Consider the following 20533-nt stretch of genomic DNA (forward strand, 5'->3'; position numbering starts at 1 on the left):
GGGGTGTGCTGGAAAGAAGAAGTCTATTGTGCCTTTGGTGGGTATGAACGCTAGTAAAACCACTCCGGACAGCAGGCTGGAGGTTTCTGAAGAAACCAAAGTACCCATTTCACATGACCCAGCCATGCCACTCCTGGGTATCTGTCTTGAACATCACAAACCAGCATACGGGAAGACAACTGCACCTCCTTGTTCACTGCTGAACTATTCCCATTAGCCAAGTTAGAGAAAGAGCCCAGATGTCCTCCAATGGATAAGTGGATCTAAAAATACACGATGTAATTTTATACTGCCATTACAAAGTAAAATATAGCATGTGCAGGGGAATGGATAGGACTAGATAAATCATTTTTAGTGAGGTAAGCCAAACTGGGAGAGACAATGGTTTTGCTCCCATGCAAAAGTGAGTTTTACGATAGCTTGGGACAGGAAAAAATAGATACAGGACTCTAGGCATTCACTCACAGCAGACCAAAGGAGTGTACTCTTTGGACAGGAACACAACAAATGGCACGGTGCCGATGTGCAATCGGTCATATTAAAAACATTTATCAGAATGAACTCTCCCACGGGCGCAGGCTCCGGAGCGGCCAGCAGGGCGCGCTGAGGCGGCAGCGGCCGGTGCAGCCACAAGGAGCGGCCTGGCGAGAGTCGCGCCCGCTGCCCTCTTGCCCTCCGCGGTGGAGGCGGAAAGTGGCGGAGGCTTCGGGGGCCGGGGCCAATGTGGGCGCCCCTGTGACCACGCACCGCTTTTCTGCCACTTTTGCAAGGGCGAGGTCATCCCCAAACTACCGGAATATATAAGTCCCAGATGAGAATCAGGCTTTATTGAAGAAGTGACAGATGATTCCGGTTTTCTAGGTGGTAGTGGCAGCCGGATAGACAATAGCACAACGACACATTTTGCCGAGCTCTAGGGCCATTTGGATCACACAACGTTTCCCAAGATTTTAGACCATTTCTAAGTCATAATCCACTGGATCACGATTATAGAGCCAACGAGAGGGGTCACCAAACTCACACTGACTTGTGGGACCAAGACGGCTCCACAGCTGCCAATGAGTCGGAGATACAGGTCTCAGGGAAGTCCTCGTCCTGACAGATCTCCAGCTATTGAAGGGATCATACAACGGATCTTGGCAGGACTCTTTGCAAATTCTACAAATCTTGGAGGCCCCCCCCCCACCTTTTTCTTGTAGTGGGATGCTGCACTCAAACCCTGGGGACTATGCCCGCGGTCAGACAGGGCTGATGCCAGTGTAATGCAGCTTTTCGGACAAGTGTCAAACACAGGGCCTCCACCAGCCACAGGAAAAGATCACATCTCTTCCAACATTGACAGTAACTCAGGAACAAGTTGAGATGGGCCTAGAATGTGCAGTATGCAAAGATTACACACTTGAGGAAGCAGTCCAGCAGCTTCACTGCAGTCACCTCTTCCACAGAAACTGTATAGTACCAGGGCTAGGACTGCAGGACACCTGGCCCCTATGTAAAAAGAGCTGAAATGGTGAGGACGCTACTCAGCAAAGCCAGAACTTTGTCCAAGGCCCCTGCAAACAACAGATTTAGCAATGGCAGCCAGCTATATGACAGATGGACTTTCTGAAACAAAAGACCATACCTGAACCAGGGCTGGGATGGTAGTTGTATTAACATAGCTGTAAATGGTATCAAAACAAACAAACATAGTAGATGGACATAGGAATCACATAAGAAGCCCCAACCCTATGAGTGTTTTCTTCTCTTAATTAAAAGTTAGTTCCTACAGATGGAATTGTATCTTCAACCAAATGCCTCTCGTTCCTAAATTCCAAGTGATATTTTATGTGTGAAACAATTATGTGTTTGTTCCTGCCTGAATAGAATTAGTTCCTTAAAGACGAGCTGGGGATTGCTGTGTGTCCTGTTGTCCAGTGATGGATGTTTTGGCCCCTCCCAACCATGAACATATTTCACAGCAAATACAGAGGAACCAGTGTCCTAAAGTCCTACCAGTATAAACCCCATTGTCTTAATCATACAAAAGCCTTTTGACCACATTAGCAGTGAGTGAGGTAAGATTAATTTAGGAATCTGAGACTACTGAATTTGTTTTGTCCTGATCCTCTCAAGAGATTGAAGAAAATTACAGTGGGAAGGAAAAACTGGTCCATCATCACACACTTAGGTTTTCTCATTTTGGTTTTCAGACATTATTTCAAGGGGAGCAGTATCCTCAGAACCAGCATGCCATGTGCCTGGAATCTTAATGTTGGGGGGATGAGGTGGGCAGCATATAGACATGGAAAGATGTTTGAGATCTTCAGTTCTGAAATATTTTTTAATGATCCTCAACTCATTTTTTACTGTCTTTTGTCTTAGAATTACTTCATTACTGCTTCTACAGCTATTTCAGTGTTTTTGATAATTTATTGCTCTTTAGAAACTGGAATTTTCTGTTGTCTTGATTTTTTTTTTTTTTTGGCCAGTCGTGGGCCTTGGACTCAGGGCCTGAGCACTGTCCCTGGCTTCTTCCCGCTCAAGGCTAGCACTCTGCCACTTGAGCCACAGCGCCGCTTCTGGCCGTTTTCTGTATATGTGGTGCTGGGGAATTGAACCTAGGGCCTCGTGTATCCGAGGCAGGCACTCTTGCCACTAGGCTATATCCCCAGCCCATGTTGTCTTGATTTTTAAAGCCCATTTTTCATCTCTGAAGCTTTTCCTGTTCTGCTTGGCTCTGGCTCTCCATGGGGCCAGCTGATGAATGTCACCATGCCCTAAATAACTCAGCCTGGGAAAGATAGGCCTGACTTTCCAAGCCTAAAATTGTCCACACAGATGCTCTATTGAAAATTAAATAAATTAAGAATGTAAAGAATACATCAAATAATAAGTATATTTTGTTTTTCTTTTTATGTTGTCAAAGAAGAAGAGCACAAAACAGCTGTATAATAACACAATAATATAATACTCTTGGTTCAAATTATTTGCCCTCTGGCAGTTCTCTAAACTTGATAGTAAGTATGTACTGTTTATAGTCAGATGGGAAGCATTTATACCATACTCTGAGTGAATTGAGATTAACTGGGGTTATTATCATGAAAATGGTGATAATGTACATGCTCTTGTATTATAATGTGAGTACAACTATGACTGGTTGAAGCAGAAAAAAAAAGTGTGTGGAGAGGAAGACACAAAATACTGTCATTCATTTGTTGCTACCAGTCAATTCATTTAAGTAAAGGTCCTTCTGAGACCCCTACACATTTGGGTGTCACTTTTTGAAATGGGAGTACTCTAAATACAGTGAGTCTAGAATATTACCATATTAGAATATTACCATCTCTGGCCTAAAGGTAAGTAGCAATAACACAAGATGCACACAAATAGACTTGCTAGGTAAGCTGGTTTTCACGTATCCAGGGAACTCCTACTCTCCACATTGTTTTCTTTTCCTTCTGGTTCTGTTCATTCAATTGGCTGCAGCCCACACCTGGCACCATTTTGGGGTTGCAAGAAATATTCAGTGGTGATTTCAGTTCAGAGTTTTGCAAAGTCATCTTTGCCACCTGTGGCAGAAGAATGAAAAGGTGGTCTTTCTCCCTTAAGATATAGTTTGACATGGTGGTCAGGGAGCAATGCTCATGCTACAGGACATAGAACATAAACATGCCTCCTGCTCCCAGTAATAGGAGTACAAGGCCCTGTCTAGGACTCATTGTCCCAAAAGTCTTTCATCAGTTCCTCAGTTCTATGTTGTGAAAGGAAAGCAGTTGCTTGAAAATGCCTTTCAGATATTACAAACCCATATTTGTCACAATTTAAATTATTTTCTAGCAAATAAAATATTATGTAATGATCTCCAAGAGGACCTAGACTTCTCCTCCCTTTTTATTTATTTACACAGGATTTTAAAAGTATGACAAGCACATTCTACAACTGCTTGAATTTGTGTGGGCACAAGAAATATCAAATGATGCTGAACTTGCCCTGGCTGTAAAGGGAGCGGAAAATTGTGAGAGGTCTAACAAGATCCATTATCAATTTTAAGGTGTTGTGGAATTCTCATATGGTTGAAACTGTTGAATAAATGGGATCAGGTATGTTTATCTGTGTATTTAACACTGGCCTGCAGGAAATGAAAAAAAAAAATCAATGGAAACCTGTCTCCAATGAGGAGTCATGCCAAATCTGATTGTCAAGTAATTCTCTGGGATTGACTCCTAATTATTTAGAGATACATGCAGATCACTGGCAATTTGGGTAGGCTGTAAGTATTTAGTCAACTTGTACTATGACTAGATTGAGTGCTTTTATTTGAGCTCGGTACTTTTGATGAATAAAAAGTAAATTTGAAAGCTGGGCATTTTGAAAGGCTAATTGCTTTTTGTCAGAGGTCCTGGGATTCCAAAATGGGAATGAATATGGGTATTAAATGTATTATTTTAATACTCAGGTTTATACAGTAAGAAGCAAAAACAGCTCCTTAACCATAATGTACACTGATAAATGTTGTTTTTCTATAGTTTGCATTGCAAAAAGAAAATACTGTGCATCACATCCTTATATTAACTGCCTGAAAAGAAATAGGCCTTTGAGCTACCATAGCAGCTGACACTTCTGCCCCCCTAGGCAGACTGATATGCTCAAGTAAGTCACTTTTTCTTCTTTTTTTCAATGTGCAGGTTGTTTTTGCCAAAGCCATCAATAGAGAGAATTATGTCCACAGCCATTGGCTAATGTAAGACCTTTGTTGAGGCAGAGAGACACACTATATGAAGAAGTTCTTCTTCAGACAGCAGAGTGTATGCATTTTCATAGTAGTAACAAGACAACTTGACATGCTTTGGAGTGAAACATTTGTTGTTGTTGTTGTTTTAACCATGGTTCTCAAAGGGATGGGGAGATACATGCTGTCAGGATCATCAATTATAGGACCCTGTGTAGGAGTTTGTCCCTTATTTTAATTAAAGAAGTGAGTCTACTAAGATAAGGGTAACAGTCATTTTGGGAGCCCAAGATTGACTTAAAAGTTTATAGGGCTCTGTGAAGTGGAGAAATGAAACAAATAAACCTCCAAATCTTCTTGTCTCCTCATTAACTGCCTACCATGAAGAATTTTTGGTAGCTTTTGTTTGGCTTCATTCATCCAAGTTTGTAGGGAGTTTAAATTTAGATCGCCTTTTAAGCAGGCCAGTGTGCAGACCCACTGATGTAGGCAACCCAGCAGCTAAAATGGACTGGTGTCCTGAAAACATGTATAAACTCTCCCACCATATTTGAGGAGGATCTCAAACAGGACTTATGAGAGTTTCAAGAACAACACCCAAACCTAAATCACCCTCAGTATTAAGACAATTTTCTCCTGTCAGCAGCAGATGTGCTCAGACGTCTGAAAGAAACTCACCCTTTCTTCATCAGCCATACTACATAGTGTCATGTGAAAAGACATAAATCTGCCTCTCTCAGGTTACTTCTTTAGGAAACAACCTCTGTTCTGAGAGCAGATCCCTCTCTTCAGCCTGCAAAGATCATTACTTTATACCTGAATTCCATTTCCAAAGAAATTGGCACAAGATTTTCTGGGCACAGAAGGATGCTGTATTGTGTGGATCTTGTGAATTAGTGAGAGTACTAAACAGAACTACTGTGCCATGTCTCCGGTTCCAAACAGCTTCTGGAAAGATCAGGAGGAAATTTCCCTTCAGGACTTCAAGATGCTAATGGTTAGTGCTCCAGCTTTGATAATCCAAATCTTTGATGATGATCTACAAACCTTTCCCATCTGGTTGAACATGATGTTTGGGCCATTGCAAATACATTGATTATTTATACTCTTCAATTGTGGGACCAACTATTGGGCTTAGATACCAAGAGATCTGACCGACTAACTGGTGATGACTTAGCTCTTAGTAAAATTAGCCAACCAAATACCAGTAGGGTAAAAATTGACAGTGACAAACCCCAATACTATTGAGACTTGGGCATGCCAGTGGATAATGGATGTCTAATACTCACACTTTGAGCCAGAACACTCTTTTTCCCTGGTTCATCTCCAGCTCCAATTCAACACCTAGAGAAGCTCCATCTTGATGATGACCTAAAGGCTCCCAGCAAGGATTTCTGATGCCTGATTGATCTTAAACAGCCCATTCACAATGCCTTGTGCATCACCAATATTGACTTTTTTTACTCATGCAAGCAGTATGGTTCAGGATGGAAGACTAGTGGCAAAAGCCTTGGCTACTACACCGGACAAGGTTATCTGGTCCTGTCTTTACCCCAGGCAAACTGCCCCAATAGGTGGAACTCACTACTTGGACACAAAAGTAATAGTAAACACTCAAAGTGATATCATACATGGACATACATGTGCATATGTTTGTTTCTTAGGAATACAAGTAGTATTCACAAGAGGAAACAGTCGCAAAAACAAACAAGTAGCCTTAGCCCTATGGGAACTTGAATGTCTCAAAAGAGTTATTTAGCTATTATCAATTGGAAGGAAAATCAGAAACTTAATTCAACTATGTCTCAGAGAAATCATCAGGCCAATATAGCTGACAAACAGGTTGTTAATCTACCTGTAAAGCTACTATCCCTGTTTGTAATCATATCATTTCCCCAGCCCCAAGTGTTTTCTCCTCTAGTTAATTTTTTTTTTGCCAATTCTAGGGCTTGAACTCAGAGCCTGAGCACTGTCCCTGGCTTCTTTTTGCTCAAGGATAGCACTCCATTACTTAAGGCACAGAGCCACTTCTGGCTTTTTCTATATACATGGTTCTGAGGAATGAACCCAGGGCTTCATGCCCCTGAGGCAAGCACTCTACCTCTAGGCCATATTCCCAGCAAGAGCTTAATATTTTAATGTAGTTAACTTTCTATTTAATGATTTAGTCTAGTGAATTTTATTTATAATTTTCCTCAAGAAGAAAGAGTGGCCACAAATCAAGGAGCCACCAATGACAACAATGTTCACTTACTCATGCCTGGTTGTTTAGAAATTCCTGCCTGAGTCATTGTTTAGAAGCTGCCTCACACAAATCCAGTCAACCTCACATTAAAGGAAACCAAAATGTACCTGCTCATCTCACCTCATTTCTTCCTTCTTTCAATGAGTAATTTTCTTGCAGGGCCAAATTTGAGCTCAGGTTAACCCCTGACCAGGGTCGTCACCAACTCACGGCCCTCTGGAGACTCGGGAGCTTTCACCAGTTTCTTTGACCACTGTCAAGAAGTTTGTACTCTTCTATGAATACTATGAGGAGGTAGAGATTTCACATGTAGTGACATAGATTTTCCAGGAGGAAATGAGGGCAGCTTACTTTCAAAGTGTGGTGAGGCAGCAGGGATTTTGTTAAATCAACAATAATTCTAGAGCAGGCATCAGTGCCTCACACAGTATCTACTCCGGAGTCTGATGAGAATTAAGAGTGTAAGCCAGGTTAGGCTGGAAATTCTGTGGGACTATTATTCCAGTTAATCAGTAAACAGCAAAAAGTGGGACTGTGGTACAATATTAGGAACCTAACCATGAGCAAAATGTCAGAGAAAGTACCCTTGATGTTGAGCACTTCTTCATGTGTCTCTTGGCCATTCTCAGTTTCTCTTCAGAGAAGTCTCTTTTGAGGTCTTTAGCCATTTGTTAAGGGGGCAGTTGGTTCTCAGAGGATTGGTTCTGGAGAAATTTAGTTTTTTGAATTCTACATATATTTTAGACAGGAGGCCTTTGTCTGTTGTATGGGCAGTAAAGATCTTCTCCTAATTTTGGGGCTTTCTACTTACCTTTCAAGTCTGTCTTTTTCTGAGCAGAAGCTCTGCTGTTTGTTGCAATCCCATTGTCCATCTTTTCTCTATTTTGTTGTGTATGGGTTTTTATTAACTTTTCTCCCAGTGCCAAAAAGCCCAAGTATTTCTCCTATTTCTTCTTGCAAAATTTTCAGAGTATCTGATTCTACCTTGAGGTCTTCGATTCATTTGGAATATATTCTGTTGCAGGATGACATATAAGGATCTATTTGTAGTTTGGTACAGGCAGTGAACCAGTTTGGCCAGCCTTTTTGAAGAGGATGCCTTTCTTCCATCCTCTTTTTAGCTCCTTTATCAAAGATTAAGTAGGCATAGTTCTTTGGGTTCATTTCTGGGTCTTCAGTTCTATTCCATTGGTCTTCAGGCCTGTCCTTTTGCCAATACCAACCTGTTTTTATTAGCATAGCTTTATAATACAGCATGAAGTTTGGTATTGAAATTTCTTCAGCACTGTTCTTTCTGCTTAAGGCTGTTTTTGCTATTCAGGATCTTTTCTTGTTCCATATGAATTTCTGGACTGCTGCCTGTTTTCATTAAAAATGGTGATGGGTTATTGATGGGTATTGCATTAAAATTGTAGACAGGTTGCCTTTTACAATGTTGCCATTTTCACAATGTTAATTCTAGCAATCCATGAGCATGGGAGAGTTTTCCATTTCCTTAATTCTGCTATTCCTTTTTTCAGGTGATTAAAATTCTTACCATAGAGGTCTTTCACTTCTTTGTCTAAGGATATTCTTAAGAATTTTATGTTTTTTTGAGGCTATTGCAAAATGAGTTGCTTTTCTGATTTCAGCCTCAGTCTTCAGATTGTTGGCAAAGAGAAAAGCAATTGATTATTGAGGATTTATTTTATATCTGGTTACTTTGCCAAAGCTTCAAATCAGCTCAACCAACTCGGGAATAGAGTCTAGGGGGTTCTTTACATACAGGATCATGTCATCTGTAAAGTGAGTTTAACATCATCTTTTACTATTTGGATCTGCTTTATATTTGTCTATTGCCTTATTGTTCTGGCTAGAAATTCTTGTACTATTTTGAAGAGGTGCAGAGAGTGGACATCCTTGTCTTGCTCCTGGTTTTAGAGGAAATGGCTTTAACGTTTTACCATAAAGTATAATGCAAGATGTAGGCTTTTCATCGACAGCCTTTATTATATTCAGGACTGTTCCCTGGAATCCTAGTTTCTCCAAAGCTTTCATTATCAAAGAGTAGCTGGATTTTATCAAAATCTTTTTTTTTTCAAGTATAAAGAAACAAGCATTTGATTCTTGACCTCATTCATATTGATGTGGTGAATTAGTTTAATTGATGTGTATATCGTACCAGCTTTGCGTCCCTGGATGAATCCACATTGGTCATACTGCATGACTTTTATGACTTGTTGAAGTTAATTGACCAGAATTTTGTTGAGAAGTTTTGCATTGATGTTCATCAAAGAAATGGGTCTAAAGTTCTCTTTCCTTGATGAGTCTCTGTCTGGTGTGGGGATAATGGTTATACTGGCATCATAGAATGTGTTTGGTAGCAAATTTTCACTTTCAATTTTATTGAAGAATTTGGGAAATATTGGCATGAGTTCTGTTTTGAAGGCCTTATAGAATTCTGCGCTGAATCCATAAGGACTCTTGTTTTCCTAAGATCTCTTATTTCTGTTTCTATTTCTTTGTTTGATATATTTATGTTTAGGAGGTTTAAATCTTGTTAAGTTTGGGCATACCAATTTTTGCTATGAATTAATCTATTATTACTTCCAGATTCTCAAATTTATTAGCACAAAGTTTTACAAAATATTCCATTTTATTCTGGATCTTAGTTTTATCTGTGATGATGTTCCTAGGGTCATCTCTGATTTTGTGTTTTTGGGTGTGCTGTCTTTGTTGTTGGCTAAGGTGTGCTAGAAGCCTTTTCATTTTGTTAATCTTTTTGAAGAACAAATTCCTTGTTTTCTTGACTCGTTCTATGTTTTATTTTAGACTGTAAGTGATGTAAATTTGATTTAATTTTAATTATTTGCTTTCTTCTATTGGTTAAGTTTTGGCTTATTGCTCCTTTTAAAGGACCTTTAGGGCTGGGAATATGGCCTAGTGGCAAGAGTGCTTGTCTCCTACACATGAAGCTCTAGGTTCGATTTCCCAGCACCACATACATGGAAAACAGCCAGAAGGGGCGCTGTGGCTCAGGTGGCAGAGTGCTAGCCTTGAGTGGGAAGAAGCCAAGGATGGTGCTCAGGCCCTGAGTCCAAGGCCCAGGACTGGCAAAAAAAAAAAAAAAAAAAAAAAAAAAAGGACCTTTAGTTGCTTTGTTACCTTGTTGAATTAGGATTTCTCTAGTTGGTTGATGTAGGCACTAAGACCTATACATTCACCTCTGAATACAGCCTTTGCTGTGTCCCAAAGGAGCTGGTATTTTATATGCTGATTTTGGTTAAATGCCGTAAGCATTTGAACTTCTGTTCTGATTTCTTTGATGACCCACTGGCAGTTCAGAAATGTGTTGTTCGGTCTCCACATGATGCAGGATTTTCTATGGTGGCTTATTGTGATGAGCTCTAATTTTATTCCATGTGGTCTGAGAGAATGCAGGGAATGATTTCAATATTCTGAATTTGTACAGTTTTCTTTAAAACCTAAAATGTGATCTATTTTGAAGAATGTTCCTTGTGCTGCCAAAAAGATTGTATATTCTGGTGTTGCTGGGTGGAATATTCTGTAGGTGTTGGTTCAATTTAAAGGGTCTATGTAATTGTTTAGATTTGAAATTTCATTGCTCTGTTTTAGGCATGTTGATCTCTGTTCAGAGTTGACATTATTGTGTTAAAGTCTCGACAACCAATGTATTTGCATCAATATGTGTTTTAGAGTCAATAGTGTTGGTTTGATGAAGTTGGGTGGTCCAGCATTTGGTGTATAGATGTTTAGGATGCTTGATTGATTTTATTCAAGCCTTTCACTTTCAGAATATGTCTTTGTTGTTGGCAAGATGTGTCTTTTTAAGGAACCAGAAAAGTGGATCTTGATTTTTTTGATCCAAATTTTTAGTCTATGTCATTTAGTTGGAGAGTAAAATAGATTAATATTGAGAGTTAGTACTGAGAGGTGTTTATACCTTTCATTACCATATGATTTTTGTGCCATTACTTCCCATTTCTTACTCTAATAACCTGTTTTCTATTTATGGTTCATTTCTATGCCAGTATTGTGATCCTGTTGATTTTCAATGAGTAGGACACCTTAGAGGATTTTCTGTAATTCTGGTTTGGTGGAGATATATTGTCTCAGGTTTTCATTGCTGTGGAAGGTTTTTACTTGGCATTTGGCTGTGGATGTTTGGCTGGGCACAGTCTTCTTGGTTGGTAGTTATTTTTCTGTAGGTTATACCATACCCCACTCCAGGTTTTCCTTGCTTTTATGGTCTCTGCTGAGAAATCTGGACTAATTCCTTTATATGTGATTGTTTTCTCCCTGGCTGCTTTAAGCATCCTTTCCTTGGACTCTATTTATCATCTCCAGATTACAATGCATCAACTCGATTTCCTATTCTGGTCTGGTTTGTTTGGGGTTCTAAAAGCTTTTTGTATCTGAATGGACTTTTTTTTTCAAATTATTATTATCAAACTTATGTACAGAGAGGTTACATTTTCATACGTTAGGCATTGGATCCATTTCTTGTACTGTTTGTTACCTCGTCCCTCATTCGCTCCTCCCCTCCCTTTTCCCTTCCCCCCATGAGGTGTTCAGTTCACTTACACCAAACAGTTTTGCAAGTATTGCTTTTGTAGTTGTTTGTCTTTTTTTACCCTTTGTCTCTTGATTTTGGCATTCCCTTTCAATGTCCTAGTTTTAATACCAGTATAGATGGTTTCCAATATACTCAGATAAGATTACAGAGATAGTGTAGATACAACCACAGGAAGGTGATACAAGAACATCATCAATAGTAGAAGCTACAGATACAGATGGGACGTTGAAAGTAGTTACAACTGTGATATAACAATCGTTTCCATAACATGAAGTTCATTTCACTTAGCACCATCTTATATGATCATAAGGGTATAGCTATTGGCCTCTTGTGATCCTCTGCTGTGACTTGCCTAAACCTTTGCTAATTATTCCCAACTGAATGGGCTTATTCTGGATATTTGAGAAGTTCTTGGCTACTATTCTGTTAAACAAAATGCCTATTCCATTAACTTCCTTCTGTAGGTTCTCAATACCTATTAGCCTTAATTTTGGCTTTCTGGTTATATATTGGAGCTCCTGAAACAGTCTCTCTTGGTTTTTGGCTTGGTTTTGTATATTTTTGTTCTGTTTCCATAAATTCCAGGCTAGCCCCAATACCTGACACTCAATTCTCTGCATTATCCAGTCTGATTTCTAAACTATGTATTTTTTTAATCTCCCTTTCTTCCAATTATTCTTTCTTGATAGCTTCCACCTCTCTGCTATTGTTTTCTCTTAGATCTTGTATAGACTTCTTTACTTCATTAATTTGGTTCTGAGTGCTGTCTCACAAATCTTTTAGCTGAGTAGATTTCCTTTCATAGGACTCTTTTTCCTTCTGTTGGACTTCATTTAGCTTTCTGTGTGTTGAAGACATAAGTTTCTCTATTAATTTTTGGTTGGATTCATCTTATTCTCATATTAATCATTGGTGAGTCTCCTCATGCCCATGTATTGATCTTTGGTTTGTCTCCTCACATTCTAGAAAACTTGTCTGAAGCAATTCAAACTTTTCATTTATCATTTTTTATAGCAGCATGTGTAGAGAGCATTTTGAGGACTGTTCCTCTAGGTCTCTGAATGACTGCTCTGATTCCTGTTTATTCTGAGTGGGGTTGGAGATTCCCTGACTTGCCACTTTACTTGTGGTTCTTCTGTCCATTTGGATAGGAAAGCAAACCCAAAACACACCAGAACATGATTTATGTCCTGAGTCAAATCTGACCAAGTCTGATTGTACAGATCATACAGATTCATGATCATACACAGGTAAATTCTGTCTCTCCTTTTTTGTATGTAAAAACAGATTTAGTGTCCCCAGAGCATACACCTTAAGATAAAACCAGCCATGAGTCCTGTATTTAGCAGTTGGGTTATATATGCTTATAACCATGAAGAATCTCTTCTTACATTTATTTCTATCTGGACTGATTGTTCTACGAACCACTTTGACTCACTCAGTTTGAACAAAGATGTCCTCTGTCTAGTTTGACAATAACCAGGGATCAATGGAGTAGGGAGGTCTTAGAAGTAAATATAGGAGGAGATGATATTAAGGGTAGCGAAATGAAGGGAGTAAAGGAAACAGTGAGATTATCATTTTGATTTAATGTCAGTGAAATGAAAAAGTGAAAAAGAGTAAAAAAAAAAAATAAGAAAACCAACATGAAAATGCTCAATGACAATAGAACAACAGAAAAAAAAAACCCAATGGTAATCATGAAAAGAAAATAAGAAACTTAAAAAATTAAAATAAAAAACAAACAAATGAAGAACTGTGTAGGTGTGGAATAATATTGCTAAATTTGAGGGTACTGAGCTTGAGATATAAAGGTTTCTGCTATCTGATATCTGAATTTTTTTGTACTCAATAGGGAAGGAAGCCTGTTTAATGCTGTCATCTATTGACCTAAGGATAAGGAAGAAAAATAAGAAGAATATAAAAATGTAAAATATCTGAGTTAAAAAATAAAGTGAAGTGACAAAAAAGAATAAAAATTAAAAATACAAAGAGGAGACAGAAGTAAAACAAAGAAGAAGTGAAAGGTGGGGGGAATGTGAAAAACTAGTAAAAAAAAAAAGATTAAAATTTAAAAATAAAAAATAAAATGTAAAAGTGATGAAAAAATTAGACAAAAGCTAAAAAGTTATAGTTGTTGAAGTATTCTTTGCTTAGGATGTCTTGTGTCTGTCCTGTGTCCTCTTCCAGTTTTTAATGTAACCTCTGGTTACCTTGTGATCTTGTGTTTTCCTGAGGCTTGGCTAGTTTCACGGAATTACAGTTTGCAGTCACCAGCTCTGCTCTGAGCCTCCTCCCAGTGTGTGGTCCCTGAAGCTTGCAGGTAGGAGGTGAATGCCCTCTGTAACAGGGGACACTGGTCTTCCGGCCGTGGTTTCTTCCAGTCTTTTTGCTGAGGTGTTCTTTCATCCAGCCAAAAGCTAATATCTGCTTTTTGTTTGATTTAAAAGAAAAAAAACTCCTGTATATTGGCAGTGCGGTGGAGTGGCCTCTAGCTGTATTTTTCTAAGGCTAAAACAATGCACCTAGGGGAAATTTCTCCCACCTAATCGAGAGAACTTCTCCTGATCCATACTGGTGCTTATTCCTCAGATTCCTTTGCCCCTTTCAAAGATGGCCCCTTCACCCTTGCTTTTCCTGCCCTGAATATCTCCTATCTGGTCTGGCCAGGTCTATGCCAGAGTTAAAGATGGAATTGTTTTTCTCAGGTGATAGGTGAAGTGCTACATTTCCAGTGTTGTTCTGTGGCAAAAGAGAATGTCTTTTGAGGGACTATACATGCTTTCCTCTGGATTTACGGGCCATCCACAATCTTCCTGATATCCGTGTCTCTCTGCCACCAGTCTAAAGCATTTCTCTCCTTATCACCAATGTTGTGCTGTAGGTGAGTGGGTAGTCACACTCAGCCAGAGTAGTGGTGGGAAGCCCCCAGGAACTCAAATCTCTTTCCTAAAGCCAGCTACCTAGATTTTTTTCTCCTTGGCCAGAATCTCTATACTACCATGACTTACTTGATGTAAGTTTCTAGGTGTGGAACTTTCTCTAGAATCATAAAAGTGGGTTTTTGTAAAAAGCCTAGATAGGGATCTGCTGCTCCTCCACCATTTTCCTCCATCAAGATGCCAAGATCAGCATTAAGGCTTGAGGATGGTGAAGGAACCTGATATCTTTGCATCATGCCTCTCTTGTGGAATACACAAATGTGCCTAGGATGAGGAAGCTCCTCCTAGGAGGTAGAACTTTCACCAAGAGAGAAACAGCTCTTCCAAGGGAGAAGCATCCTCACCTAGAGTGAGGCAGGATCACAGAGAAGCATCTCCTCTGCTTCAAGCAGTGAAGAAACAAAGCCTGCCATCTCAGACTTACTGTAATTTAACCTGCAGCAATCAGGGCATATGGGAATTACAAAACTCTTTATCCATAAATTCACAGTTGATAACCAACAACTGCATACCTCATTAAAGCTGTGTGGTTGAACTAACAGGAATGTCTTCATTTTGTATCAGAATCAGCCAGAAAGCACAAGATGCCAAAATTAAGGCACATTATAGGAATCTTTATTGTCATCCTCAAATACTGGTGATAGACTTCCCATATTAGGCTCCAACTATCCAATTTAGTTCACCAACACTCAGCTTTTATGAGTCCCACTTGTAATGGCCAAGAGTAACAGATCATGCTGATCTAGAATGGCCCAGATGTGTGTAAGTTATCTAAGATGACCAATGAAACCAACTTTGGAACCATCCTCTCCCTTACCAATTCTTTTTCCTGTTTAGTTTTGTATTTTTTAACAGCATAGTTAGATAATTCCTTATGACCTCTGAATTGTTTGCATGAAAATAACAACTTTTTACCACAACCAGATATAGACCCTCTTGTTGGAGAAAGGAAGATTCAGGCCACTTCAATTCTGCAGGACCATGTTAGCTAAAGAATCTGCTTGTCTCTCAAGCAACAGATTTTTCGGTGGCCATTGTAAGTGGCTGAGTGAACACTTTAACTGGTTTGTGTCTCCTTTTACAAGTGCCTCAGATCCAACTGCAGTTGACATGAGAACTCTTAGTCTCAATAGTACTGATACACAGATTGGACTCTCTTCTACAGGAATTAGGAAGATGAAGAGTAGACTATACTTTGGAATTTAGAGTGGGAGCATGCTTTAACATAAGGGAGGAGGCACAACTGGTTACCCCATTTATACACGTAAACCAGGTATGGTTAGTACTTTATAAAATGCTGTAAATCTATAATTACTACAATTGTATTATTGCAAACTGAAGAGTAGTGGAGGGGTCCTTAAGTGACAGTAAGCAAGTCCTAATTGATACTGACATATCCACCTAGGGTCTAACCTCTTCTAGATTTCAAGGACCATGGAGGAAGAGGTGGAATTCTGCCTAAAACTTAGAAGGATGTCTCCATCCAAGTGGTTCCCCTCAGTGGAAGTGAATGTTTTACATACTCAGCATGGGAAGAAATATTTGAAATATGTATGACTGATAGTTTTGTACCTTGACATACATACATAGATTTTACAATATGTAATTTCATTTTATTGTAATTTTATATACATAACTTTTATTAGTCACAAGCACATTCCCTCCATTTCCATCTATTCAAACCTCTTCTCCAACCTTCCAGGTCCTGTCTGGATGATGTCCCAGAAAAGGAAGCATAAGTCTTTATTTAGGGTCACTGTTTTACCCTGGCTTTGAGTATGTAAAGAAATCCCCAGTAATGTTATTTCTCAGTTCTTCTATTACTGACTTATGGGGTTCCCAGATACTACTGAAGTCCCCAAAAGAGTCATCATCCATGCAAAAGTCTTAGCTTTAAGGGTTCTTGAGAACCCTGGAATTTTCATTCTGTTTCTTTTTCTTTAGCTGGAAATGATATAGCCATGCCTTTGACCTTTAGTGCCATAGGGGTGGTCAAGTTGATAGTGTATGGTCCCTTCCAGGTTAGACTATGTCCCTGGGCAGCAAATATTTTGAGCTACATTGAATCTCTGGGATGGAAGGAATGTACAGAAATAGAGGAAGCAACTGGAAGTGCATCAATAACCCCCTTGAGGAGAGCTTGATAGGTAGACTGCAAAGCCTGTAGGTATGTAGGCAAAGCAATTGTTATGGAGGTCTAATTCTAATTTCTCCTGAAATCTAAGAAGGGTGGGGGTTATCTATCATACATGATTTTTACAGGTAAAAACCCTTCTTAATAGGGTACATACTTTATCCTCAAGAAAATAAGGGGGAGCAGAGTGGTCTATTTTGCACCAGTTTCAAAATTATTTTGTTCAGGTTTTTTTTTTTTTCTTTTAGAGTCCTACTGAATGTTCTTACTTGGTCAGAACTTTGGGGCTTGTAAACACATTGTACTTCCAATTTATATTTGAGACTTTATGAGATCCCATAGAGGTGTGTAAGCCAAATGGGGGTAATATCAACCATGGACTATCTCCCGTTTTTACCACTCTCGAGACTATCTCTCTTCTAGAATGTTAAGCCTCTACCCACCTGGACAAGGTATCTAGGTAAAATACAAAGCACTTCTGCACAGATACAAGAGGCTTAATTGTTGTGAAATCTATTTGTCCCTATTTCTTAGGGAGTTTTTCCTAGCTTTGATTCCCATGAGAGTTGTTACACAATGTTTAGGTTAAAGGGTCCCTGTTGCACATCTAGTCACTGAGCTGTTTGCATGACTATGTAGGTTAGGAATATCATAATTACCTGTTAGGAGTGTAGTTAGCTTTATGTCACTTTATGTAGCTTTATGTAGCTAGTCTATCTTGGTCCTTCCCAAAGTCTGAGGGACAAATGGCCTCCCATCATTCAGAACCTACCCTCCACATTCTTCTTCATTGGCCTGTCTTTTTATATGTAGATATGTTCTTAAATCTTTAAAGTAGGATTGGAGGGCAAATTGGGTCCAAAATATTTCTGAAAACGTAACTGTTTTTTAAGAATGATTTTGGCAGTGGTCCTTGACTAATATTCAGGACCACAACTTTTAATAACCAGATTTTAAAAATTAAGGCTATTTTCACCTGGGCAGATATGGAAGGCTTTCACCTATAAACACAGTATAAGTACAGTTTTCAGGAGACATTTTACCTACCCTGTCTCACTTCCTAAAGTGGCTTTTATCATAATGAAAATTGATGGGTGGAGATTAATCTTCTGTTAAGCTGAGTGTCTCATACTGAATTTGAGTTGCTTCTACAAATTATTTTTCAGCTCCACTTCCATGAATTTGGTGGTTAATTAGAATTAAAGCTCTCAGCCACATTTTTTAATGCAGGCCTGTCTTTGAACAAAGATCCGCAACTATCAGCATCCTGAATAGTTGGATAACATTTGGGAGCTACCAGCACACATCTAGATGGTGTTCCTCGATGAAACATGTTGAAAGCACAATATAATATGAGTAGGCTCTATGATGTTCTTCCTTTCCTAGCCACAGAGTGACACCAGAGATCTCATTTCCCATGATGTCCAGTTTTAATCAGGCAATTATGACTGTGCATGTCCACAGGGTATTGACAAGGGTCCACAGAAATGAGAAATGAATTTGCTGTTGTATCAGTAGTGCTTTTCTTTTATTGTTTTGGGATCATTTTAGGAAAAAAGTCACTGTACTTGTTTCATTTTCCTATGTATTTCTATACTCTGTTAAATCTCTCCTATGATGTGCTTCTTCCAATCAAATAAGGCTTTAATTTATTAAGAACAAATTTTCTTTTTTTTAACTGAGTGACATTTGATTTTTATATTAACATAACAAACTATATCATTAACATTATTAGTACAATTACTATTAATATAGTGACATACATATGTTAAATATTAATTTCTTTTGATATGCATCTGCTTATATTTAAATACTTTTTTTTTTTTCCGAGAGAGTTCTGGGAACCCAGTTAGTGTAAACCAACAGGACAGCAACCAAGTTTGCTTCTTAAAGGGCAGCAACCAAGTTTGATTAAAGGGGATTAGGAATCTCCTGCTCCTCATACTTGATTATACCTTGGCAAAGGTAAAAGCAATTTAAAAGGGGAATGACTATGAAGAGGCCCAAGATTGCTCTTCCCCTTGTGTCCACCAGATGGCAGGGTATAGCTCCATTTACAGAAAGCAATTATGCTAGAGTCCACCACCAATTGTCCACCAGAGTGTGTAACCAATCCAGGAAAACCTTCAATGTTTTGCAGCTGTTGTTTCTAGAGGATTCTTCTAAAAATTCTTTTTTGTTGTTGTTTTTATTTTGAGGGGGGCCATTATCTTGCTGAATTTGATTTCACTATACAAGTGGGTCTGGCTCAAAGATCTTCATCCTCAATCCTAAATTTCTTCCTTGTGGGCTGGGGATGTGGCCTAGTGGCAAGAGTGCTTGCCTCGTATACATGAGGCCCTGGGTTCAATTCCCCAGCACCACATGTACAGAAAACAGCCAGAAGTGGCGCTGTGACTCAAGTGGCAGATTGCTAGCCTTGAGCAAAAAGAAGCCAGGTACAGTGCTCAGGCCCTGAGTCCAAGTCCCAGGACTGGCCAAAAAAAAATAAAAATTTCTTCCTTGTGTGACTATACTTCCAGATGTGCATGCATGAACCTCATCAGCCTTAACTTCCTGCTGCATATGTGCCAGCTGGTACCAAGATACCTCCTGATGCACATGTTCTGAATAGAGTGCATGCACACGCTGGTTCACACCGGTGAGCTCATGCTCACAAGCAAGTCCCCAGTGGTGTGTATACATATGCTGGTGAGCATTGGACTCCAGGTGTGCATGTGCATTACCCTACAAGCCCTCATGGGCAAGCTCCTGAGCCACATTTATGTGGTGTTGAGCGTGGGTCTCTTGGCACACATGCACTGTAATGTCCTGGAAGAGAGAAAATCAATGGAAGCAGGGTTAAAAGTGACAAGGTGATTTATTAGTGTGTAACTGCCTTCTCTCTTGCTACTTCAGGAGGAGTAACAGCCTCCAAGGGGGTGAGGTTTTTCTTCCTTTCCACAGGTCTCTCCTCTCCCCACAAGTCGCTTAGTGCTCTGCAGGCCTCTTAGTAGGCCTCTTTCTTCTGTGCAGACCTCTCTGCAGGCCTCTCATGAGATTCTGGGCAAGCCACACCGCTCTGTAGGGCTCTAGGCAGGCCTCTCGCCTCTCCTGTCCACTCCACTCCACTCTGGGAGGCCTCTCTTGCCACCTCCCTTTCCTCCCTGAATTCTTCCTCTCCCTGAATAGCCCTCCCCACTCTATAATCTGGTGGCCAACCTCCCCAAGCCACCCACTGCCCAACCACCTGGTGCCATGCTCCCCTGGGGCTTGCCTGCATGACAATGATGTCAGCAGAGGTGGGGTTTCCATTCCTCAGATTTTCACAGCAAAAGATGGTGAGTTTGCCCCTAATGCTACTCTTGGGTCTCCTGATGTACTTGCAAATGCTGCTACCCGCAGGCCTCTTGCCATGTGAATGCACCCTGGTGGACATGAGCAAGCTGACATGCTTGGCCATGCTGTTGCACACATGATTTCTTGTGTGTATAGCGACATGTATGCCATATTTCTTTTCTTTCTTTTCTTTCTTTTTTGGGGGGGTGCATGGTGCTAGTATTGGGGCAGTCTATCTTTTAATTGCACTGCATCCCCTGCTGATCCATGTGTGTCTGGAGGATCCAAGAATAACCCCTCACCCCACACACTTCTTGGCAGATGATGTTGGGCAACTTTCTCCCCACATGCTTTTTCTACTGTATGTTTTGTTTCCTTTCCAAACATGTGGACACATTGTGTAACTTGATCTGCTGGTGGCTCTAGGCTCTGTGGTACTGTGTGAGAGTGCAGGGCTGCAGTTTCTGCTGGTACTGCTGGCCATGTGAGAATGTGGGCCTGTTGTTTCACATGCATCTTGTCGTGCCCATGTGCCTCCTCAGAACAAGTGTGCACAAGCCTCTTGGTGCATATACACTTGCTAATATAGGTGGGTTTCATGTTGCTC

General features: G+C 39.9%; 1 long non-coding RNA gene and 1 pseudogene across 1 annotated transcript; one reads left to right on the forward strand and one right to left on the reverse strand.

The window, feature by feature from the left end:
• Nucleotides 1-507: 507 nt before the first annotated feature.
• LOC125344639 lies at nt 508-1609 on the forward strand (annotated as a pseudogene).
• A 34-nt stretch (nt 1610-1643) lies between these two features.
• LOC125344638 lies at nt 1644-20098 on the reverse strand. Its single transcript, XR_007209613.1, has 3 exons — nt 20087-20098; nt 3042-3047; nt 1644-1728 (listed from the first exon to the last, which is right to left on the reverse strand). It is a non-coding gene; the product is annotated as an uncharacterized LOC125344638 (long non-coding RNA).
• Between the last annotated feature and the right edge of the window lie 435 nt (nt 20099-20533).

This window comes from Perognathus longimembris, unplaced genomic scaffold (genome assembly GCF_023159225.1).
Source record: "Perognathus longimembris pacificus isolate PPM17 unplaced genomic scaffold, ASM2315922v1 HiC_scaffold_176, whole genome shotgun sequence".
NCBI lineage: Eukaryota > Metazoa > Chordata > Mammalia > Rodentia > Heteromyidae > Perognathus > Perognathus longimembris.